Source organism: Girardinichthys multiradiatus, chromosome 13 (assembly GCF_021462225.1).
Source record: "Girardinichthys multiradiatus isolate DD_20200921_A chromosome 13, DD_fGirMul_XY1, whole genome shotgun sequence".
Taxonomy (NCBI): domain Eukaryota; kingdom Metazoa; phylum Chordata; class Actinopteri; order Cyprinodontiformes; family Goodeidae; genus Girardinichthys; species Girardinichthys multiradiatus.
This window is the reverse complement of record NC_061806.1, coordinates 10,860,831-10,882,326: the sequence shown is the minus strand read 5'-3', so window position 1 is coordinate 10,882,326 and position 21,496 is coordinate 10,860,831. Positions and strand designations below refer to the sequence as shown.

At 38.8% G+C, this 21,496-nt stretch overlaps 1 protein-coding gene across 2 annotated transcripts in view; it reads right to left on the bottom strand.

The window, feature by feature from the left end:
* The window catches only part of LOC124879290 (hippocalcin-like protein 1), a 72,939-nt gene extending 52,598 nt beyond the window's left edge, over positions 1–20,341 (bottom strand). The window contains exons 1-2 of one of the 2 annotated variants that reach the window (XM_047383765.1): positions 20,197–20,339; positions 19,906–20,069 (exon numbers count right to left, since the gene is read on the bottom strand). The gene's annotated coding sequence lies outside the window, so the exon portion shown is untranslated. Of the gene's footprint in view, positions 1–19,905 lie in introns of both variants that reach the window. The other variant, XM_047383766.1, reaches the window with a different exon arrangement.
* Between the last annotated feature and the right edge of the window lie 1,155 nt (positions 20,342–21,496).

Sequence of the window (21,496 nt, the reverse complement as noted above, 5' to 3'; positions counted from 1 at the left end):
CTCTGCTCAGTTAAGACAGTACTGATATGCAGGTCGGGTAAAGCTTTGGAAACCAATAATGAACAGTGAAACTACCCCTGGCTTTTGTCATGGAGGCATTGAACCAACCCAGCAAGAAATTCCCCTTCTACATTTCCCCGTGTTGAACTGACAGAGGCGCAATGGAGATATCCCACAATGCAGTGCTCTGTCTTGCATCGTGGTGGAAGATTTGGCTCTGATGCAGAGATCACACACTTGAACAGCTCTTTGTCTTTTGCTCTCAGGCTCTTCTGTTCTGTCACTTGACTTTATTTTTGTAAAGTTCATACATCAGTCTGCTGTTACTGAGCATAACTTCACATCCTCACAGGTTAGCGCCTTCTTTCAGTGTCCTGTTTTCACCGTGAAACTGTGGACTACTCCAGTGGAACTAAGTGTTTGAGGAAACCTAACGGTGCATCTTAATATGTTGGGAAATCCCAGAAATACATTTTTTTTATGACCAAAGCCTCCGGTATCTGATGTTATATTTGATATCTAAAGCTTATATGATCACAGTCTAAAGCCACTTATTCAGACCATCTACATTGTACAAAGCATAGAGCCAAAATAAGGTGAAATTTTTCAATGTAATCCATGCAACATTCAGCAACTGCTCATAGTTAACTCCATAAAAGTTACAATAAATATCCTTATGTGTAATCCATGCAATAATGATTAAAACACACAATTGAAGCAGTGGGGAGTGAAACAAGCATGTTCTCATATTCTGGAGCTGAGAGACTGGAGAGGCCTGTGTGGATCCACATATTATCTGTCTTATCTTTTGCAGGAGTATAAACAACAAGTATCCAATGATGTATGATGATTTTCCAAGTATTAAATGCAATCAGTAATCTTTGATCATTAAAAAGATATATGATTGAAATGTGGGTAAGAACTGAGAATTAAAGTAAAAAAAAAAAACATTAAGGTTTGACATTCTCAATCAGCTATATATGAAAGAGATATAACGTTAATCATTTGTGAAGCATGAATAAAAAGAATGAAGTGATGGTTTTGTAACTGTGTTTTAAAGTAAATGCTGAAAGCTGAAGAATGGAATGAGTAATACTGTGTAAAGTTTAAAACTGAGAAGATTAGGGAAAGAACTATAGGATGACTAGGACTGACGAGAGCCGGCTGCATGCTGACAGCGAACCTTTTCAAGGCTAACGGGAGGAAGGGAGGATGCGACTACAGCCAGCTGCGTGGCTATTACCGGCATCTCCAAAGCCGAGAAACAGCATCAGTAGGTCACGATGACCATGACTAAAGTATTGAGCAATAACCAAGAAGCTGAGCTGAACAGGTTGCGCAATAACTGAGAAGCCTAATAAGGGGCTGACCGGTGAAAGCATCAAGCACCATAAAAGCAATGCTGAAGGAGGGAACGGGGTTGTTTCCTCGCAGAAGACCAGCGAACAAGATCGGATGGAGAAAATAAGCTTGGATGGAAAAGGAACAGAGACACAGCCCCACTGATCAACTGCATTAAAAAGAGGATCAACCCGTGAGCCCAGAAAGGACTGTGCCTCAAGATTAAGACTCTGATTTCATCTAAAGCCTTTTTATAAAGACAACAGAAGTGAACTTGATCGGTGAACAGCTGATTGCTCTAAGTTTCAGGCTTCTGGAAGTCCTGAATCAACCTCATTTATGTCTCCAGGTTTCCTTAAACTCTTCAGCCTCTGGAAACTACTGTCTTCGGAGACATATGACAACAAAGATCCTGTTTAATCATTGAAGCCTGGAGCATCAGTACCTGCCACTTAAAGGAAGAAAACTGAAGATTAAGTCGTATTCCCTTCAAGAAATCACTCGTTGTTACCAGAGGAACCGTCTCCATTAGGTGCATGGATGAGCCTCCGTCTTCAAAGCCTCTCCAAACTCACTAGTTTCAGCATCAGGGAAAGACAGGTTGAGTTGATTCATTCATTTCTATTATTGAAACTATTTTGTGTCTTCAAATTTAAGCTGTCACTGACTCCTGCAAAAGCATTACTAATTAAAGAAAGCATATCAAATTCTAGTTAAATCGTGGACATTCAATTATTTGAGTCACCGTATTTTTGGTTTTTCATTGGTGGTAAAAAGTCTTGTTGCCTGGTTCCAAGATATTTTAGGAGGTTTTTATAGGTTGCCTTAGCCAAGTTTGTTAAAACAGTGCCCTCGGGGCTCGTGCCGAGCCACTAAATTTAACCTAGCCCATATACCAAGAGCCAGTTGTAAATTAGGGAATGAGCAGCCGTGAACAAAAGTGACTGTTGAAAGTGTGGATGACTGCGAGAGGCTACTCGGTCGTCCAGACCTCCAGTTGAAGAAGGGCGAGACTTTTGTATGAAGGCTGTCAGAGGCTAGGCATTTCCCGACACCAGCTTAAACAGAACTTTCAGTAAATCTGCTTAGTAAGACCTTTCAGGTGTAGGGAAGTCCGGACCCGTTGGATGGAGAGCTGGATTGAACAATCCCCTAGACATAGGGAAGTAGGAGGGAGGGGGTTGGCTCATTGGACAACGAAAATAGCTATATACATAGCGAGTGCATTTAAAAAAGAACAATAAAACACATTGTTTGAAAGGTGAGATTCATATGACCTAATTGCTGGGATCCATTTTATGACAAAAAGAGAGGAACAGAAACAATCAACAGCAACATCAATTAAAAGCTGAAAAACAGTTGAAGAAAGTAATTGGATGCTACACACCTTGTAAAAGTTTTGATAACCCTTGGACCTTATGTGACCAGGACATAGCAGCACATAACTGTGAGGTGGATTGCCCTTATTCAGCCCTTATGCTCTGCAGCTCATCCAGAGTTACCATGGGCCTTATGGCAGCTCTCTGATCAGGGCTTGTCTTGTCTAGTTAAGATTTTGGTGGATGGCCATGTCTTGGCATGATTGCAGTTGTGCCATCCATCTTTAGAAAATGAGTTGAAGACCGCTTTGAGAGATGTTCAAAGCTTGGGAAATTGATTTATGATCTAATCCAGCATTGAAACTTTATCCCTGACCTCTCTGGTTTATTTGGTCTTTGTGATACTGTTTACTCACTGATTTTCTTTGAAGCCTTCACAGAACAGCTGGATTATTTTCATGTGAAACCATCTCTCAGGTTCACAGAGAGAACAGCAGTTGTGTGGATGACAACGCCTTGGTCAGACCAGTTTAAAATGTTGACAAGTTTAAGATGGTGACATGTTTGAAGCAGTTGAGCTACAGCGTCAGAAGACAACACCAGCTGCAACTGCTGTTACTGTAGCTAGAAAAAGGAAACTGAGGCTACAGTTCACACAGTCTCACTAAAATAGGAAAACAGCAGATTGGAAAAACATTGCTGTGTTAAATGGTGGGATAATGGTGTGAGAAATATTTTCTTGGCAATTCTTTGGGACCTTAGCCCCACTTGAGTATAACTAAACTACCACAGCCTACTTGAGTATTTTTGTTGACCATGTCCATACTTTATTATGACCACAGTGTACATATCTTCTGATGGCTACCTCCAGCAGGATCATGCATGAAACAAAACTCCAATCCTCCCAAAACTGCTTTCTTGAAGATGTACTCGCAATGGCCTCCACAGTCACCAGTTCTAAATCCAATAGAGTACAACTGTGTTATGTTATTACAGCAGTAAGATTGTCTCCTCATCATTCAGTCAGGTTCTCCAGAGTCTTGCTAATGACCCAGTTATGTGATTCAGGTGCTTTGAAGTAGAGACACATCTAAAAGTGGCAGGACCACAGCCCCCCTAGGACCAAAGTTTGATATCCTGGTTTTGAACAAAGTATACATATGTTAAGATGGCCTAGTCAAACTAAAGGCTTAAATAGAGAATCTATAAAAATAAAAAAAAGCCACCTATAGATGCACCTTGTGGTGGGCTAATTTGCAAAGAGGAAGGAGAAAAACCTCAGTTTCTGGATCTGCAAAGCTGGTTGAGACACAGCCTAAACACATGTATCATTGTCCTTTCACTTCACAATTACAATGTGTTTCAAACCATATTGCATGAGATCATGTGACTTAGCATTTTAGCTAAGTGCATTTTCTTAGAAGTGTTGTTTTCAGGAAAATAATGATCACCTCCTGCCGATGCACGTTAGCAAATAGGTAACATTAGTCGGGTGTGTAAAACATTTTTCGATCCAAAATGTATGCATCCATGTTAAGCTTAAATGCGTCTAGTTTAAAGTTTGGCCTTTATTGTCATTTCTAAGTAGCAGAAGACAAGTGGACAGATGACTCGGGGCCAGCTTCTTTATTTGTGATCAAATCCTACATTTGGTACCTTCAAAATAAAGATTCAGGAAAGCATGTTAACCGTGCTCAAAATGCCTTGAGCTGTAAGAATAATCCCCTACGCAGAAATAGGCAATTAGCTGACTCATTCAATTGAAGAAAGCTTTTTGTGCTTTAGTATTTATGTACCAATGTTGTGTTTTTACCAGTTAATAGTTTATTCTATGTTGTACAGGACATGTAGAATGCATTTGGTAATTGGTTAAAGCACTCCATTTGGCTGGTTGCCTGCTGTATTCTAAACAACAGCTGCTTTGCAGATAAAGGTTGTGGTGGAAAGCTGCGATTCTTTACATCAGTTGATGTCAAGCATTCTCAGAAACAATCAGTGCAGCAGATGCAACAATTACTAACTCAGAAATGAAAACATGTTTTGTTTCTCATAAAAACTAATGCTAATCCACTATATTAAGCAATAGCAGGTCCATCCTGCCATTTGGTACCTTATTTTTGTGATTTCAAGAAATATGCCTGCATGATCTTAGGAAATGTCTGATTTTAATATTGTTAAACATTGTCATGACAGTATTGGTTGGGGTTAATTCACAATTCCTTCACTCATTTCTTTCTTTTCCATGTCTTCAATATCAAACACTTTATTAGGTACACTTTGCTATTACCTGGGTTTAAACCAATTCTGCAATCAGAACTGGCTTATTGTTTGCCATTGTTTGTGGCTTCTATTCAACAAGATGCCAGTAACATTTCTCAGAATGTTGGTTCTTATTGACCTGCGTAGGTATATTGGACCAAGGAGGCATCTTAAAGTGACAGGACACTTGCCCTCGAGGACTGGGGTTCAACTGATCTATTCTATTCATTTTTAATTTTTTTTTTTTTTGAAGCTTCCAAAAGGTTTTCTTCCACTACTGGCCATTATTTGGTTCTATCCATCCTCTCATCAACTCTGACCAACTCACATGTGCCTGACAAGGAAAAGCATCCCCACAGCGTGATGCTGCCAGCATCAGTTTCACCTTTAAGATAGTGTTCTGGGTGATGTGGAGTGTTAGTTTTCCACCACACAAAGAATTATGAATACTCCATTTAGTGCATCCATGCCTTGTGGTAAACAGCTAATTAGACTTCTTAGAGATATCCTTTAACAATTACTTTTGTCTTTGACTCTTCCATAAAGGCCTTATTTGTAGTTCTCCCTTCTAAGCTGTGAATCTCTGCAGCTAGAGTTAACAGGGGCCTCTTGGCTGATTATCTGATCAATGCACTCATTGCCTGGCCTGTCACTTCAGGTCGGCCATGTCTTGATAGGCTTATGCTATACTCTTCCATTATTTTCCAAAGCTTTCTCTCTGACCTGTCTCATGTGTTCCTTGCTCTTTATGAAGCTGTTTGTTCACTAATCTTCTCTATCACACCTCTGAGGCCTTCATAGAACCGTTAGATTTATAGAGATTACATAATACACAGACTCTTGAGGCAGTTAGTTGCTCTGGATTTGATTTAGGGAAATCTGAATAAAGGGGATAAATATATCACACTTTAAAGATTAATATTCATACAAGAATCATAAAAAAATTAAAACCATGCATCATTTTTCTTCCACCTCAGAATTAAAATACAAATAAACTACATTGAGGTTTTGGTTCAAGGTGGACTGTACCTTTCCCCCTCATGCAATCCACTCATTCACGTTCAGTAGTTATAAAAGGTTTCAGTAAAACCTTCATACCACTGCCCATCAGCAGTATAAGAGCTGCAGCAAGGTAAATTCTGCCATATCTATGCCTTTAAATTGCAATTGTTCTGCCCTGACCACCATCAATCAATATGAGCCCCCTCCTCAAAGACATCTGACTTTATCCAAAGCAAACACATAACAGAATCATTAATGACTTCTCCCTGATGACACTGGCCTTTAATCAGTATGCATGAAAGCAGCTGCAAAGTCATATTTACTGCTACACTTGCAATAAAAAAGTCTCCTTCACAAGCAAGGCCAAAGCACAAAAGCGTTATTGCACTTCACATTACAAGAGTGTCATGCTGTGACTTGAGAGGCAGACTGCACATTTACAGTAATTGAGCAGACTCCACACAATAATGCTGCTCTTTTGCTCATAGCTCGGCAGAAAAGGGTTGGCCGTGTGATTGCAGCAGCGGCCCGGAGAAATAAGTCTGCAGTCATTATGGCTGCTTGTAAATGCATCCGAGCCAGCCGGCGCCAGATCGATTTTGCTATTTTTGATTGGCTCTCTGTTATTACCCTGAGAGGGTGGCAGCCTGAGGAGTGGCTGGGAGGAGTGGAAGTAGGGCGGGCAAAGCGGAGCCTAATTGGTGCTGTCACTAGTTTAATTTTTTTTTCACCTGGAACATTCTGTCTTGTCCTTCTCTATATTGTGTTAAAAATAGAATAAAATAAATAGTAAAGCATCCATAGCAGTGTGTATATATCATAGCTGGTGGATGTTGTTCCATACAGTGCCACAGCAACATTTTAACACGCATAATAGTGAAGTTGAAGGACCCTGATAGATGTTTTTTTTTTTTATGTTTTTCAAATAAAAGAAATTTAAACTATGGTGTATATTTTTATTTACTTATTTTACCTTCAAACCCACCAGTGCAACCGGTTGCCTTTAGACATTACACTACCGGTCAAAAGTTTTAGAACACCTCACTGAAGGCATCAAAACTGTGAACGAACACATATGCATTTATGTGGCAAACAAAAAATTGTTAAAGGAATTTAAAAATTTTATTTTTTTAATTCCTTAAAGTAGCCACCCTTTGTTATAATGACTGAAATATTAATCTTTGGCCATCTCTCATTGAACCTCTGGGAAGTTCTTTCATGATTTTTTGAAAAACCTTTCCAGGTGACCAACTTATGAAGCTCATGGAGATAATGCCAAGAGAGCAAAGCAAAGGATGGCTATTTGGAAGAATCTAAAATATAATAATGTTTAGAGTTTTTGTTAATACATAATTCCATGTGTTTTAATTCATAGTTTTGTTGCCTGTGGTGAGAATATACAATTTAAATAGTCATGAAAATAAAGAGACCCATTAAGTGAGAAAGGCGTGCTAAAACCTTTGACTGGAAGATGAATGGGGCAAAATACAGTGGATCACTATTGTCATCAAAATATTAATCACACATTTCCAAGTTTGATGTAACTCTTTATGCCCACAACTGACAACATTTTATTGACCAAGATCAGAAATCTTAGTGGGAGTAAGAAAAAGAGAGAGCAGTGAGTTTATTGTAATCGATATTGTCATCAGAAGATTTAATAATAACAAGGCAATGCCATGTTTGATCCTATGCACACCTATTGTGGTTACACCATATCATGTGTTAGAATGGACCAGTCAAAGTCTAGACCTGAATCCAATTAAAAATCTGTGACTATACTTGAAAATTGTTTTAGCTATTTTGTAAAAAAAGAATAAATAAAAATAAATGTGTAGCAAAAGGTGGTCCTGATGAGTATTGCTTCAGATAGGCTGAATACAAATACACTTCATATTTTTCAGATTTTATTTGTAAATATTTTGGAAACCATACTTTTTTTTTTTCTTAAATTAAGTTTTGTTTGTGAAAATAATCCTAAAAATTCCCAGCATGTAAAAAAAATAAAATAGTTGAAGGGGGGTACAAATACTTTTACCAGGCACTGCTGAATTTCTTGCATCCTGCTCAGGTATGTGGGAGCCATCTAAATCAAGAGAGATCCCCTTGAAAAGTTAAACGGCAGTGGGACAGAAAATAAACGTATTTTGTAAATCACGTTGAAACTTCTTATAAGAAAGGGACTAATTAAGCCCCTTTTTCTTTCTCAGGGAGCCATCTGAAACAGCCTCACCAAGTCAGAAATAGGAGGAAGAAAGGCACCTTTTAGAGGAATGGGAAGACGTGAAGATTAAGTGCAAGAGATACAGGGGAGGAAAAGTGAAAGATAGCCAAAGGAAGAGAGGATTAGACCGCTTTGGGAGATGTGATCTCAGCAGAGCTATCAGTAGAAGTGTGTTCTCAGCCACGCCCTTATCCGTACAGAGGTGTTGGCCCTTTTATGCAACAGAACACACACGTATACACACCTTTTCCCCCCACGGCATCATTAACCACAGTGCATGCAGAGCTCTGAGCGTAATTGGCTCTCAGCCTTCTAATGGCTATGGGAGAAGAAGACCGAAGGCAAACTAGCAGGATTACTGTTACCTATTAAATCCTTCTCTCAAAACTACTCATTACTCCCTTTCTTTTTATTTCTTTCACTCCTTTCAGTGCTTGCATTCATTCCACAGCCCTTTGCTGTGCTTTCTTGTTCAGCCCTTATCTGTTTTTGTGTTTAAGCGAAAAGATTTGAGCTGCTATGAATTGTTCTGTCAAATTATTCCAGACCACCGTCTTTTCCTCTGAATTCACAGGAGACAGAGAAGCTGGACCTCCCTATGATGAGGTCTTTGTTGCTCAACCTCCATGTCTCATTTGTTTCATGCAACAGCAGACAGCCGCAGTCTGTTCATGAACTGGGGTCTGAATAATAATACCTGGTTTTGTCAGGATGATTCACTCAGAAGCAAATTCTCTGACAGGAACTACAGAGCTGTAAAAAATGCATTTTCCTCCTGACAGATTTTTTTCACTTTTTCCTTTTTTAACATCTAAATGTTTCAGATCATCAAACATACGTTAATATCAAGCCAAGATAACCTGACCATTAGTGAAAAAATAATTACCCCATGAACCTAATAACTGTTTATACCACCACTGATGTCAAGAACACCTATCAAGCATTTGCAGCTCAGTAACTGGTAATTGTCTTTTACATTGCTATGAAGGAATTTTGTCCTTTTCTTCTATGCAGAAATGATTTAATTTGGCCTCACTGGAGGGCTTTTAAGCATGAACAGCCTGTTTATGGTCATGCCACAACATTTCAATTAGTCCAGATTTTGACTAGGCCTCATTTTTGTCCAAGGTTTGTAGGCATTCAGAATTGGACTTACTGTGTATTTTAGATCGTCCTGCTGTATAACAGAATTGTTATTGAGCTGAAGGTCAGATATTATCTTTCAGGATTTCCTGATAGACAGCAGAATTCATGGTTCCATGGTTTAAGTCCTGAAGAAGCAATGTAGCACCAAACCACACATTACAGAACATGTTTGACTGTGGTCATGTTCTTTTTCTGATGCTCCAAAAACAATTCTGGTTTTATCTTGTCAGTCCTCAGAACATTTTCCAAAATCCTCTGGGTTCTTTGTGATATTTTTCTGTCAAACCTGAGACGGATGGCTCTTTGTGTTCTTTTTGGTCACCAGTGGTCTTGGCCTTGGAACTTTCTCATGGAGGCCATTTGCCCAGCATCTTTTTAAAAAAAATTTAATCATAAACCCTTAGCCAACACCTTAACTGTCAAGGACAAGTGAGGGCTGCAGTGGTTTAGAAGTTGTTTCCGGGTTATTTGGTTTTCCCCAAGAAGAATCATTGATATGCTCTTGGAGTAATTTGGCCGGCCTGCAACTCCTGGGAAGGTTGACACTGTTCCAAGTTTCTCCATATGTGGATAACGGCTCTCACTGTGTTTTGCTGAAGTCCCACAGCCCTAAATGTGACCCTGTAACCCTCTCCAGGCTGATAGACATGAGTTATTTTTTTCCGTGGCTCTTTAAATTGGGGCATGATGTGTTGCTTTTTGTAAAATGTTTGCCTATGTCATGTTCTCAAACAGTAACTAATTTAGGGATTTCTGAATCATACAGGTCTCGCAGTAATCAAGTAGTTTTGCAAAGCTGAAGTCAAATTAATTTAGGCCTGGTAAAATGGTGAAAACAGGATAAATCTGTAAAGGGAAATACTTTTCACAGCTCTGTAAACCCTCCACTGGCTCTAAACTTGTACAAATCCAAGCCTCACGTCAGGCTGATTGGAAGAATTTAGGGTTGGGAGTGTTTTTGTGCTCTGAGTCTTCCACCTCCTGCAGAGCAGCCGCTCTCTCAGCTTTATCAACACAATAACTGGACTGGGTGTCTGACAGGGCAGATGTTGGCCCCTCACAGGGAGGATCAGGCCAGATTACTGGGAAACACAGACCTCGGATGAACCTGAGTTAGCTATACAACACTGGTTTCAAAGTGTTCAAAAAAACAATAATTTCTCATAAGCACTCATTTTAAATTGAACAGTTAAAATATTCACCAATTCTTTCATTTTCTTTAAATGGATGGAGAGTGTAACCTTCTACACATGATCACATATCCAGTGTTCGTAATGGTAAATTTTGTTTAGAGATTACATAAGCAAGTATGCCTTGTGCAGTTTTGAAAAAGTAAATCTTGTAAGTATTCTTACTTCATTAAAAATACAAATATAATAAGTAAAGGCTAAGTCTAGATGCTGCTCAATTATAGAAAATAGTCATATTCCTGTTTATGTTAATAAAAAAAAAACAGTTTCATCAAATACAGTATAGGAGCTTATGAACCTTTTTTTTTTTTTGGTCAAAAACACTCTTTAAGTCTAAGTTTTAACATACAAACAAATTCCACTATGTTTTCTCTGTTGGGACCCCAGCCATGAGTTACAACATTAAAGGCCAGTAAGAACTTTTCTGGAACTTTCAGAATAAATCGCATTAACCTACTTCCAGCACAGCCAGGAACAGAAGGAGAGCGGACTTCCCGTGACGTCACTGTTTGAATAAAAACCCCACGTTCCAACAAACAGACCTCTTTCCATGCGGATTCCAGACGGGAACCGGACAGGAGAGGCATCAAACGCGTGTCTCCTTGCTGGCAAGCAGACATGACTCTTTAACTTGGATCCAAATGTGACTACGATCACATGCAACAAAATTAAGTAATGACTTGCTGTTCGAGTATCCGACATTCATTCATATAAAGGATGTAAGGAGACAAGCGTGACTTGACTTTTCTTCTGAGGCCTCCAGAAGCAGCCCTAATCGAAGCGGATTTTTCCCACGGCCGGGACGGCATCGCACGCCCTCCTGCGTGCGCATCCAGGTAGCAAGAGTAACCCGCTGCATCGCGGCCATTCAAGGAGCCAAACATGCCTTTGTCATACAATTCGGACGGGCCAGCTAAAAGCTCTTCCCCACAGCTACGGAGGTTAGCTGCAAGCCAATCCTTTGTTTACCCACAAGTGGATGTTTCCCTCAATGCCCAGTGAAAACTACCGTATTTTCTGCACTATAAGGCGCACCGGATTATAAGGCGCACCTTCAATGAATGGGCTATTTTAGAACTTTTTTCATATATAGGGCGCACCGGATTATAAGGCGCATAGAATAGAAGCTACTGCAGTCAAACGTTTGACTGGGGTTGCGTTATGCATCCACTAGATGGAGCTGTGCTAAAGAGAATGTCAACAAAACAGTCAGATAAGTCAGTCAAACTTTATTAATACACTACAAACCAGCGTTCTGATAACTCCATTCACTCTCATGGTAAGGTCTCCTCTACATAGAATTCTATTGAATAGAGCCAACCGCACGTTAGGAATGCATTGGAGTCTATGAAGTTGAAGTTGAAATCAAACGTTAGTTAAAACGTGAAAGGGAACTTTTCCCTGATTCAGTAAACACGTAAAAGAAACAGTTTGATGCACTAAATCAAACGTTAGTACATTCACAATATAGTAGCGTTAACTGTTGAATTATTTCGCTGCTGCTCTATTCCCATGTTTGACTGCGTAGCTGACAGCCTTGAGTTTGAACTCAGCATCGTAAGCGTGTCTCTTGAAAGGTGCAATTTTGGGGTCGTTATACACACACAAGTGGTGTTGGACTAGGAGTAAGCACAGTACAGGTGTTTACCGCTATTACTTCGGCGACACCCCTGACTACGGTAGCCGTAATGCTGCAAGCGGTGCGGCTTTGTAGTTTACCAGTCGTACTGAAACATTTTGACAGAGCGCCGTGTACAACCAGTATGGATCAACCAATTAACCAATTGATCCATATATAAGGCGCTCCGGATTACAAGGCGCACTGTCATTTTTTGAGAAAATTAATGGTTTTTAAGTGCGCCTTATAGTGCAGAAAATACGGTAGTTAAACACTATTAAGACCCATTTATCCAAAAGGATTGGTTCTTATTCAAAATAATATTTCTTTAAATATTATTTTACTGAATAAAGGCAGCTAATTAAACACCATTGAGAATTAGTCATCAAGAAGGTTGGTTTTATTCAGCAAATCATTCTTTAAAATACTATTTTATTAAAATAATATTTTTATCTGATCTTGCATTGTGAATGGTTGTTGGAAGGTATGCCAACTATTGCCTAAGTTAGTTCCAAAATTAACTTCACTTCATTTCCAGATTCAAGATAATCATTGGTTCTCAAACATAAATAACATTGCATGGTAATGTTGCATCACTCTATCGGTCATGGTTTTCAATCTTCTTTGATTCACTTGTTTATATTGTACATAGGCCATTAGTCTTCCTTATTCTTTAATTCTGCTTGGTAGTTTAGTTGGAATGTTTTAGCATAGTAAAGAGTTTGTTGATTGAAATATGATCGACTTTGAGTTGACTTATTTTTGTTGATAAATTCTTGTATTTTAAGAAATTGTGTGAATTCATTCTGTGTGAGTACAGAGTTTTGCTGTTCAATAATTCCAGAGCTTGTCTCATCCCTTTCAATTTTGTTCTAATACCACCGCCTTATTGGGCTGGTATTCACAGGACAACCCTTAACAGACCGAAATATTATTTAATAAAATATTAAAGTATTAATACTAAATATTAAATAATATATTGATATTCATAATACCAACACCTCCATTTGTGTTTTCCGCATCACGGTAATTAAAGTGAGGGCGGAATGTGGAAAGGTACTTTTAAAAGTCGCTTTCTAAAGATTTGGAGCCAAAATTCAAAAACAAATTTGAGTAACTGCACAGTCCTAGTCAGCACATCACAACCTTCACCATTGAACTGCAACATTAATCCAGATTACTTAAAGGATCAAGACAAAAAACTATACAGTAGCTGGTGGATTACTAATGTACAAGAGCAGATGGTGTACAGAGTAAAACCAAATATATGATGCGGTACTAAAACCACTGTGTTCCAACTGATCATTTCAGCTGTATTAATGTAAGTATGAAAGTTGGCATTTCTTCTAACTTTCCATTTCAATCATACTAAATGTTTAGAGCTTTAAACAACTTCCATTATAAACAGAATTTGACAGCATTTTATCATTGCTTGGATTGAATTAGAATTTATGTAACTGAATTTGAATCAATCAATATGATATAACTGATTTGATTATGCATTACTAGATATGAATTTGACTTGTTTCTGTGTAAAATGCCTTATGATGATTTGAAACTACATAAATAAACTGAACTTAGGTGAGTTCAGGCGTTCTCTTCTAAGTGGTTTAAAGTCGGTGGGGCTTATTTCTGAAAGTGTGCCATTTGCACCAGTCGAAGATTAGAAACCTCTAGAATCACAACACATCTAGACAAACATTTAGAATGACAACACAGTTTGCTTGTGTTAGATAACAATGCTAATCGGAAATATTAATGGTCAGTCAGTCATTTTCTACTGCTTATTCCAAAGTGGGTTGCGGGGAAGCTGGTGCCTATCTCCAGCAGACTATGGGCGGGAGGCGGGGTATACCCTGGACAGGTCGCCAGTCCATCGCAGAATATTAATGGTCAGTCAGTCAGTCAGTCATTTTCTACCACTTATTCCATAGTGGGTCGCGGGGGAACTGGTGCCTATCTCCAGCAGTCTATGGGTGAGAGGCAGGGTACACCCTGGACAAGTCGCCAGTCCATCGCAGAATATTAATGGTCTTAATTAAAAATTATTTTAATTAAAAACTGGCTCATTTTCTAGACAGTTTAAATGTTCTTTAAAAACAGTGCCATTTGGCCAAATCCCATTATCTCTCTACATTTTCTGCATTTTAGATTTTGGCAGAAGGTGTGCTGATCTTTTTGTAATGTATAGAAAGAGAGAAGAGGTTAAAGGAGTGTAAATATACTTTTAATGAAAAATAAGAAATTTTTTCCTTGGTTGACTACAAAACTAGATTGCTACAACTATTTATTTGTTGTAACAATGCTTCTTGGCAATAAATCGTATTCAGTTTCCCTTTAAATTGTGCGACAGTTGTAAGAAAAATGCATTTGTGGGTTGAGCAACAGAGTTGAGCGTGTAGGTTGAGCCCAAGAAATCCATTGTACCAATGCAAAACACCTTATTTCCCTGGTGTTGTGGAATTGGACAATTAAAGTTCAAAGAAGCAATTTATTTTTTTTTTACAAAAAGGGGCCTCAGTTGTATGTGGGAGAACCATATACAACCACAACAGCCTGACACCTTCTTCTAATGCTGATCACCAGCTTTGTTACACCCTGCTGCAGGATGGCATCCCATACTTCAACCAGAATTTGTTGCAAGTCAGCCAATGTGGCTGTGTTGGTCATCCTGGCACAAAAAGTACACCCAAGCTAATCTCATGAGTGTTCAGTGAAACAGAGGTCCAGTGTTCATTAAATCTCTCCCCCCTAGAATTCTGGAGGTAGTGTCTGAGAAACCCTACTGTGTGAACACCATCTTGGGGGATGGCATTTAGTTACTAAGAGTGGAGATGTGGGATTGTCAGTGGTTGCAGAATCTCCTCCAGATATCTCTTTGTATTGAGGTTGCCTCCAATAATGACAAACCATGTTTTTTCCAGTAAAGATATGGCCCCACATCATCACACTGCTTTCACCAAAAGCCATGTAGCATTGACAAAGAACATTTAGTATATTCTCATACTCAACCCTGCTGCTCAACTAATTTTCCTTACAAATGTGTCACAATTTAAAGAAAAACGAGAGATTTATTTGAACAACGCGTTCTTACATCAAAGGAATAATGGACCTAACACAAATTTTGTTACTTTTTATGCTAATTTCATAAGGCCTTTCAAAAAAAAAAAAGAATTTCTCTGGGACAGATTTAGATGAATGAACTACACTTGGCAGGAACAAACAAAACATCTTTATGAGTATCGTTTCATTGACAGGAAAAAGTGCTTCAACTCTACAGGTCAGACAGTTTTACAAATATATAGTAGTAAAATGTAGAGGACTAAAATGGTCCGAAGACGTAAAGGGGACAGCTAATACTGATTGTTGGGAGGAAATGGGATGCAAACCACAGCATCAGCTTAAATCTCAGAGCCTAATAGCAGCTCTGCTTCATGCTAAGCTGTTCAAACCTTTTTGACAATAGCAACTCCATATTTTCTGGTGTTGAAAGCCTCTTGTACATTAATGCCTAACAGCAAATATTATCCCTGCAATTGTGTTACTATAATGAGAATGTGTCAAATCACTGTTTGCTAATTAAAATGTAATATAACTCTGTGGAAAAAGAAACGCCTCCATTTCCTGTCTGTTCTGTGTCACCATTGGTCCAAACATCTACTGCGATGTGCAATAGATGTTTGGATACTTTGAAACTTTTTGCATGTTGGTCACAGTCTCAAAACCTAATGTGTTTTGTTGGACTTATCTGTTTATCTGACTAGCTATTTTTCCACATATATTTATACATGTACATAACTGACTCCATTTTAAATATAGTTCTGAAACACCAACTTCACATTACCTTCATTATTTTCGTACCTTGCTGAAACTGTTGAAAGTAAGGAAATGGAGGGAAAAGCGCAAATGACAGAGGGGAAACAGGACCAACTGAACAGACCAATTAGTGTTTGTGAATATGAAACTACACTTTCGAACTATCCACTTACAGACTGCAGATATACCCATCTCAAAAATATGGAAAAACAGGGATTTTCACAAATGCAGCAAAAATCTTCTTAATAAACAACAATTATAATTTACATTTGAAAGAGATAGAGAGAGGCTGTGATCATGTGACTAAATCATGTATTTGATGCATACCAGTAGTGGTCAAGATTTCTGGCAGCCTGATATGAAACCAAGGTCATTTATATGAGAAGCGCTGCATTGGTCTTGTTAATGTGACAGCCTAGAGAACAGGACACAGATAGAAATGCATTGTACACCCAGGAGAGATGCACTGATAACTGAGAATCCAAGCCACGTCCCTCAGTCTTTGCTCTGCAAGCGATACCTGCCCTCTTCAATTCACCTTAACCACAACATCTGTCATGTGTTCGGTGTGTGATGCCTCTGGGTTAAACCCTCTTCTGATGTGTACCATACAAGCAGAAGAAGGGTTTGCATGTTTGTTCTTATGAGTCTAAGTGACACAGAGAGTTGTGCTCCAGTGCACATTTATCCTCTTATGTAACAACTAGATGAGCATAAGGATATGCAGGCCCAATAATGCCACGACCCAGCGAAGCATAGGCGGCAAAATTCTGCCTGATTCCAGCAGCTCTCCTTAGCACACAATGCCGGAGTACGGATCAATTTGTGCCGAGGGCCACACCTTGACATTCCCATTAACCTGGAGTCAGACACAGTAACAGGCGCATTATTTCACCACTTGCTGTTCTTTTCACAATCACCCGCTCTAGAGATTGATCAGTGACAAAATGAGACTCTTGATTGCTTTTTAAAATGACTTAACAGATGACTGTCAGCACTAATTCCACTTGTCTGCGCATGACTCAAAGCCTGACAGAAACTTGTTCAATCCCAGAGGATTATACAGAGAAGGCGTGCAACAGCTGGGTGGCATTTAGGAAAAGAAGATGTGCAAATATATCATCATGCTAGCAACATAACATGGCAGAGGTAGAGTCAGGCACAGGCAGGCTTGTTAAGTTGCAGAGATACAGGGAACAGGTTGTGAACATCTTGCTGGCAGCTGGTAATTCAAAGATGCAATGTTATATGTCTTAGAGGGGGGCCATGGAACCCCTAACTCTTAGCTTATATGCCTAGCTCCTAACAGTGCTGCCAATCACTTTAGATTCTTATGTCTCTTATCTACAATGAGGATAAAATGTCTAGCAGGGTGCGTGCAGAGGATGAGCAGCTATGAGCAGGGATGCATCAATATGAAAATGTGGGCCGATGTCAATATCTGGTATTAATATCAATATTTACCGATATTATTATATACATTATATATGTTTCCCTACAAACAGCAACAAGATTTGAAACAAACATCTGTTGTTAATATTAGCCCACTTTTACTAATCAGACCAATACCGATATGGTAAGAAATGACTAACATCGGCTGGTTGCGATAATGCTGATAGCATCCCTAGCTATACGTACACTGTAAAATCAGCTGTTAGAACAACCCAATTTGGGTAATTTGGCTAACGTAATCCTGAGTCATATGTTGATTGAACACAGTATGGTTGGCTTATGGGTCTGACCAAACATCCTGAGTTAGGTTTTCAACTACAAAAATGGGTTATATTGAAAACCTTCCAAACACTGGACGCTCATGGACATCTTTCTATGACTTTTTAAGGTTGGCCAGTCCTTGCCTATATTTAGCCAAAAAGAATATGCTAAAATTTTGATTTTTTTAGCCAAAAGGTCCAATCCAAATTTAGCCTCAACAAAGAGGTTAGGTTTGGTTAGCCCATTTGTTCAAGCCCCAACTACCTTTTAACAACAATTAAAAATCAATAGACATCTTTTCAACTTGAGGTCTATCAAATAACAAGTTGCTCAAAGGATAGTATCTAATGTTAAGACTGGTTTGAAAAAAAAAAAAAACATAACCTGGATTACTGTTAGAAATATTTGGGTTACAGTTAATGACTAATTTTTCATTCAGAATGTTCAGATAAGAAAATAATATGAAGATAAAAGGCATGGACTGGCATGAGATTATCATAAAATGATCTTAAGTAAAATAATCAATGTTTTATGATATAACGTGAACATATTTAAATAAAATAATACAATGTAAATACTTTAAATCAAACAAAAAACTATTTTTTCAACTGCTGCAGTTGGTAAAACTCGGTAATGTATTTATTATTACAATTAGAAAATGAGTGGTAGATTTCACTTAAATATGCATATTTTGCAGAATATTGCCCTTCTTTGGTGTTTTGGTCTTTATTGAGTAACCCTAGGAGTTTGGCAATTTGTAATGACCAGATTAATCAGTCAAGTTATCTGCTCTGAAAGACAGCCTGCTGCCAAGCAGATCATAGTTTGGTAACTGAATTTTATTAGTTTTCTCTCCTTCATTTTCTTTATTTCTGTTCTTTTTTTCTTTTCATTTTTCCTTTGTTAACTGAGTTCTAAAACAGCATTACCTTAATAGGAGTGAAAGGTGGCACTCCTTGAATCTCCCGACCATTTCTTCTTTGCAACCAAAAATATTTCCAAACAGCTCAATTTCTCGTTCTTGTAAGCAATGGAAAACTGTAGTAGCCTTCTTTAAACCAGCTGATGGGCAGTGAGCAGCAGAAGGTGGCAAAAAAGGTATCTCTAGTAACTTTGCCACTTTTCAAGGGCTATATAGCAAATATTTTTCCATTCGATAACCTCGGGATACCTTAATATCGCTAACCGGCTCATGACTACTTAAGATACAATATAAAATGCCTTGTCTGTAATAACTTGATGATTGATGATTCCAGAAAAAAAGTTACAACCTCATATCAGGAGAAGTGTTTTAATTTGTAGGTTTAAGGTGGAATAAGGTAGTAAGTAACTAGCCGAAAACAATTATGTCATATCCCCACCTCTAACCTAACCATGAACCGCTGAAACAGGTCAGCTCCAACAAACTTCAAGAACACTCCACGCCTCCTTCTGTGTTTATGGTGCACTTCAGTGACTGCGCCACATACAGGCCTGGAATGGTTACTACAGTATATTTAAGTCTGTTTGTATGTGCGCCTGTGTGCCGATGCCAACATTTCAGAAGTGATTTTTTGTTTATAAGAAATGTTTTAGAAAGCAATACGGGTTAAAATCAATGCGAGTCAATGTGAGCTATATAAGTTGATTGTGTCCTTATCTATCAATGAGTTTCATGCTTTCATACAAGAAACATGTGTGGGTTGGTGACCTAAATTAGAAACAGCCCAGGTAGCCGTGGCCCCTTTAGTCCAGCCCTGGGTTTGGTTTATGCTGTGCGGAGACCCCCGGTTACTAGCCTCAAAGATGTAATTAACTATTTATTTATATTAATTATTTACTTAACTATTTCTTCTTAAAATAATAATATACTGTTCCGGAAGTTCCAACTCATACACTCTATCTCTCTCTAAAAATGCAATTCTATTAGTGAAAGGTGGCAGATCCGCAGCATCCTGCCTCTCGTCCCATGTTAAGATCATTCATAAAAACTGCAGGCCCACGCTGCTCCCCTGTTACTGGCTCTGCCAATAAAGGAGCGGTCCCCATTTAATCTTAAACTGCTGTGATACACAAAGCGCGTGTATTAATGTGGTGAGCTGACCCTGATAGGGCGTACGGGATGCTTTCAGCTCATGCGGGCGTTTTTTTTTTTTTTTGTCTTCACGCAGGATGCACATTTCCCCGCGGGTAAACAAAACGTCTCCGTTTCCATTGTCCTGTTCCTTATATTATAGTGACCAACTGAAGGCTGATTAGGTAAATGAGATGTGAATGGATGTGAAGCGCTTTCCTTACCGGTTGTAGCGACGGGCTCTGGAGCGGAGGTTCTCCCCTGCAGCGTGGAGGGAGATGCGGGAATGCTCGGCTGGAACTGGACGCTTTCCTCCGGGGCTGAATAAAAACCTCTGACCAGATCCCCTTATTGTTTACAAACACACGCACACACACTCACACACGCACTAAAACACACGTCCCAGTATATGCATATAAATATACACACATATATATGTATATATATATGTATATATATATATATACATATATATATATGGAGCTACAGCAGCCGAAGCCTGCAGAGCATGTTACCGTGCAGGCGGACAGGCAAGCAGCCGTGATGGTGCTGCTGTAGCTGCTGGGGCGCTCGCTCTCCTCCAGAGGCAGACACCGGGACAGCAGCGCAGAGGAGCGGGGACGTAGAGGAGAGAAGCACTGTTGGTTTAAGTGATGTGCGCCGTTGGAGTGGATTTAAATGGGGGGATGGTGTCGTTGGGATTACGTGGTAGGGGTTTAATTAGATAGCGCTGCGCCTATTGGCACAGACGATGCGCACAGCCCTCCTTCTCCTCCTCCCACCTACGTCTCCGTTTTCCAGATGGATGCTTAGCACCGGAGTGTCACAGCGCACAATCATAGTAAACTATGCCTTGTATATTATACAGTTATTTACTACGCTTCTCTCTTTGTGCTGATTGGGAAGCAGGTGTTAAAAATTAACCTTTTTATAAATTATATTATTTTCCCATATGCGTCTGGGATACAGTGCTGCATTAGTGCTGCATTATAGTATTTTATTTAGATTTTTATGAGACTGATCAATTCAAAATGCTGCATAACCGTGAAAAAGGAAAAATCATGTATCATGATACATGGTTTTTAAGTTTACTACAAAGGACAATCTAAAAACAGGTATTTGCATTGGCTGCATATGGAGGATCTCCACCCTGAATTTGTGGAGTGCATCACTAAGAGCTGTACTGATGTCAGATTCTCCCACTTGAGCCGCAGATGTCTGTGGAGCTCCATTTGTAAAAGCATTTTCTAAAAAGCAATGCAGAATTTTCCCAATCACTTCACAATCATATGCAGTACTTGGTGATTGTCTATCAAATAAAATCTAAATAAAATACAATTAAGCATATAGTTTGAACATGACAAAATGTGGAAACGGGGTATGAATACTTCTGAAAAAAAAAAAAAACTCATTATGTCCAATGGCAATAAAACAGCCTATATTAAAAGGTCTCCACCACCATGGCTTATAGTTGAATGTTTTAGACACTGGCATTAATACACAACAAATTTGTTATGATAGTTGCAGTAAACTCTAAAGAACTTTGTTCTTATAGTTTGTTTGAATCCTATTTGGAAAACCAAATTTAATGTTGATGTGTTCATTCCAGAGAGCCGATTTGTCCTCTTTTCAGTGCTTGACAAGAAAGGTAAAAAACCTTGCAATATTTTAAACGTAAAATGAATAACTGTTGTATTTGAAGCATGATGCATAAACAAAACCACACATTAGAAACCTACTGACTGTGTTTTTTTTTTTTTTTGCTCCATACCTCCAGGAGACATATTTCATACTGCAAAGAACTTTAAAGAACAA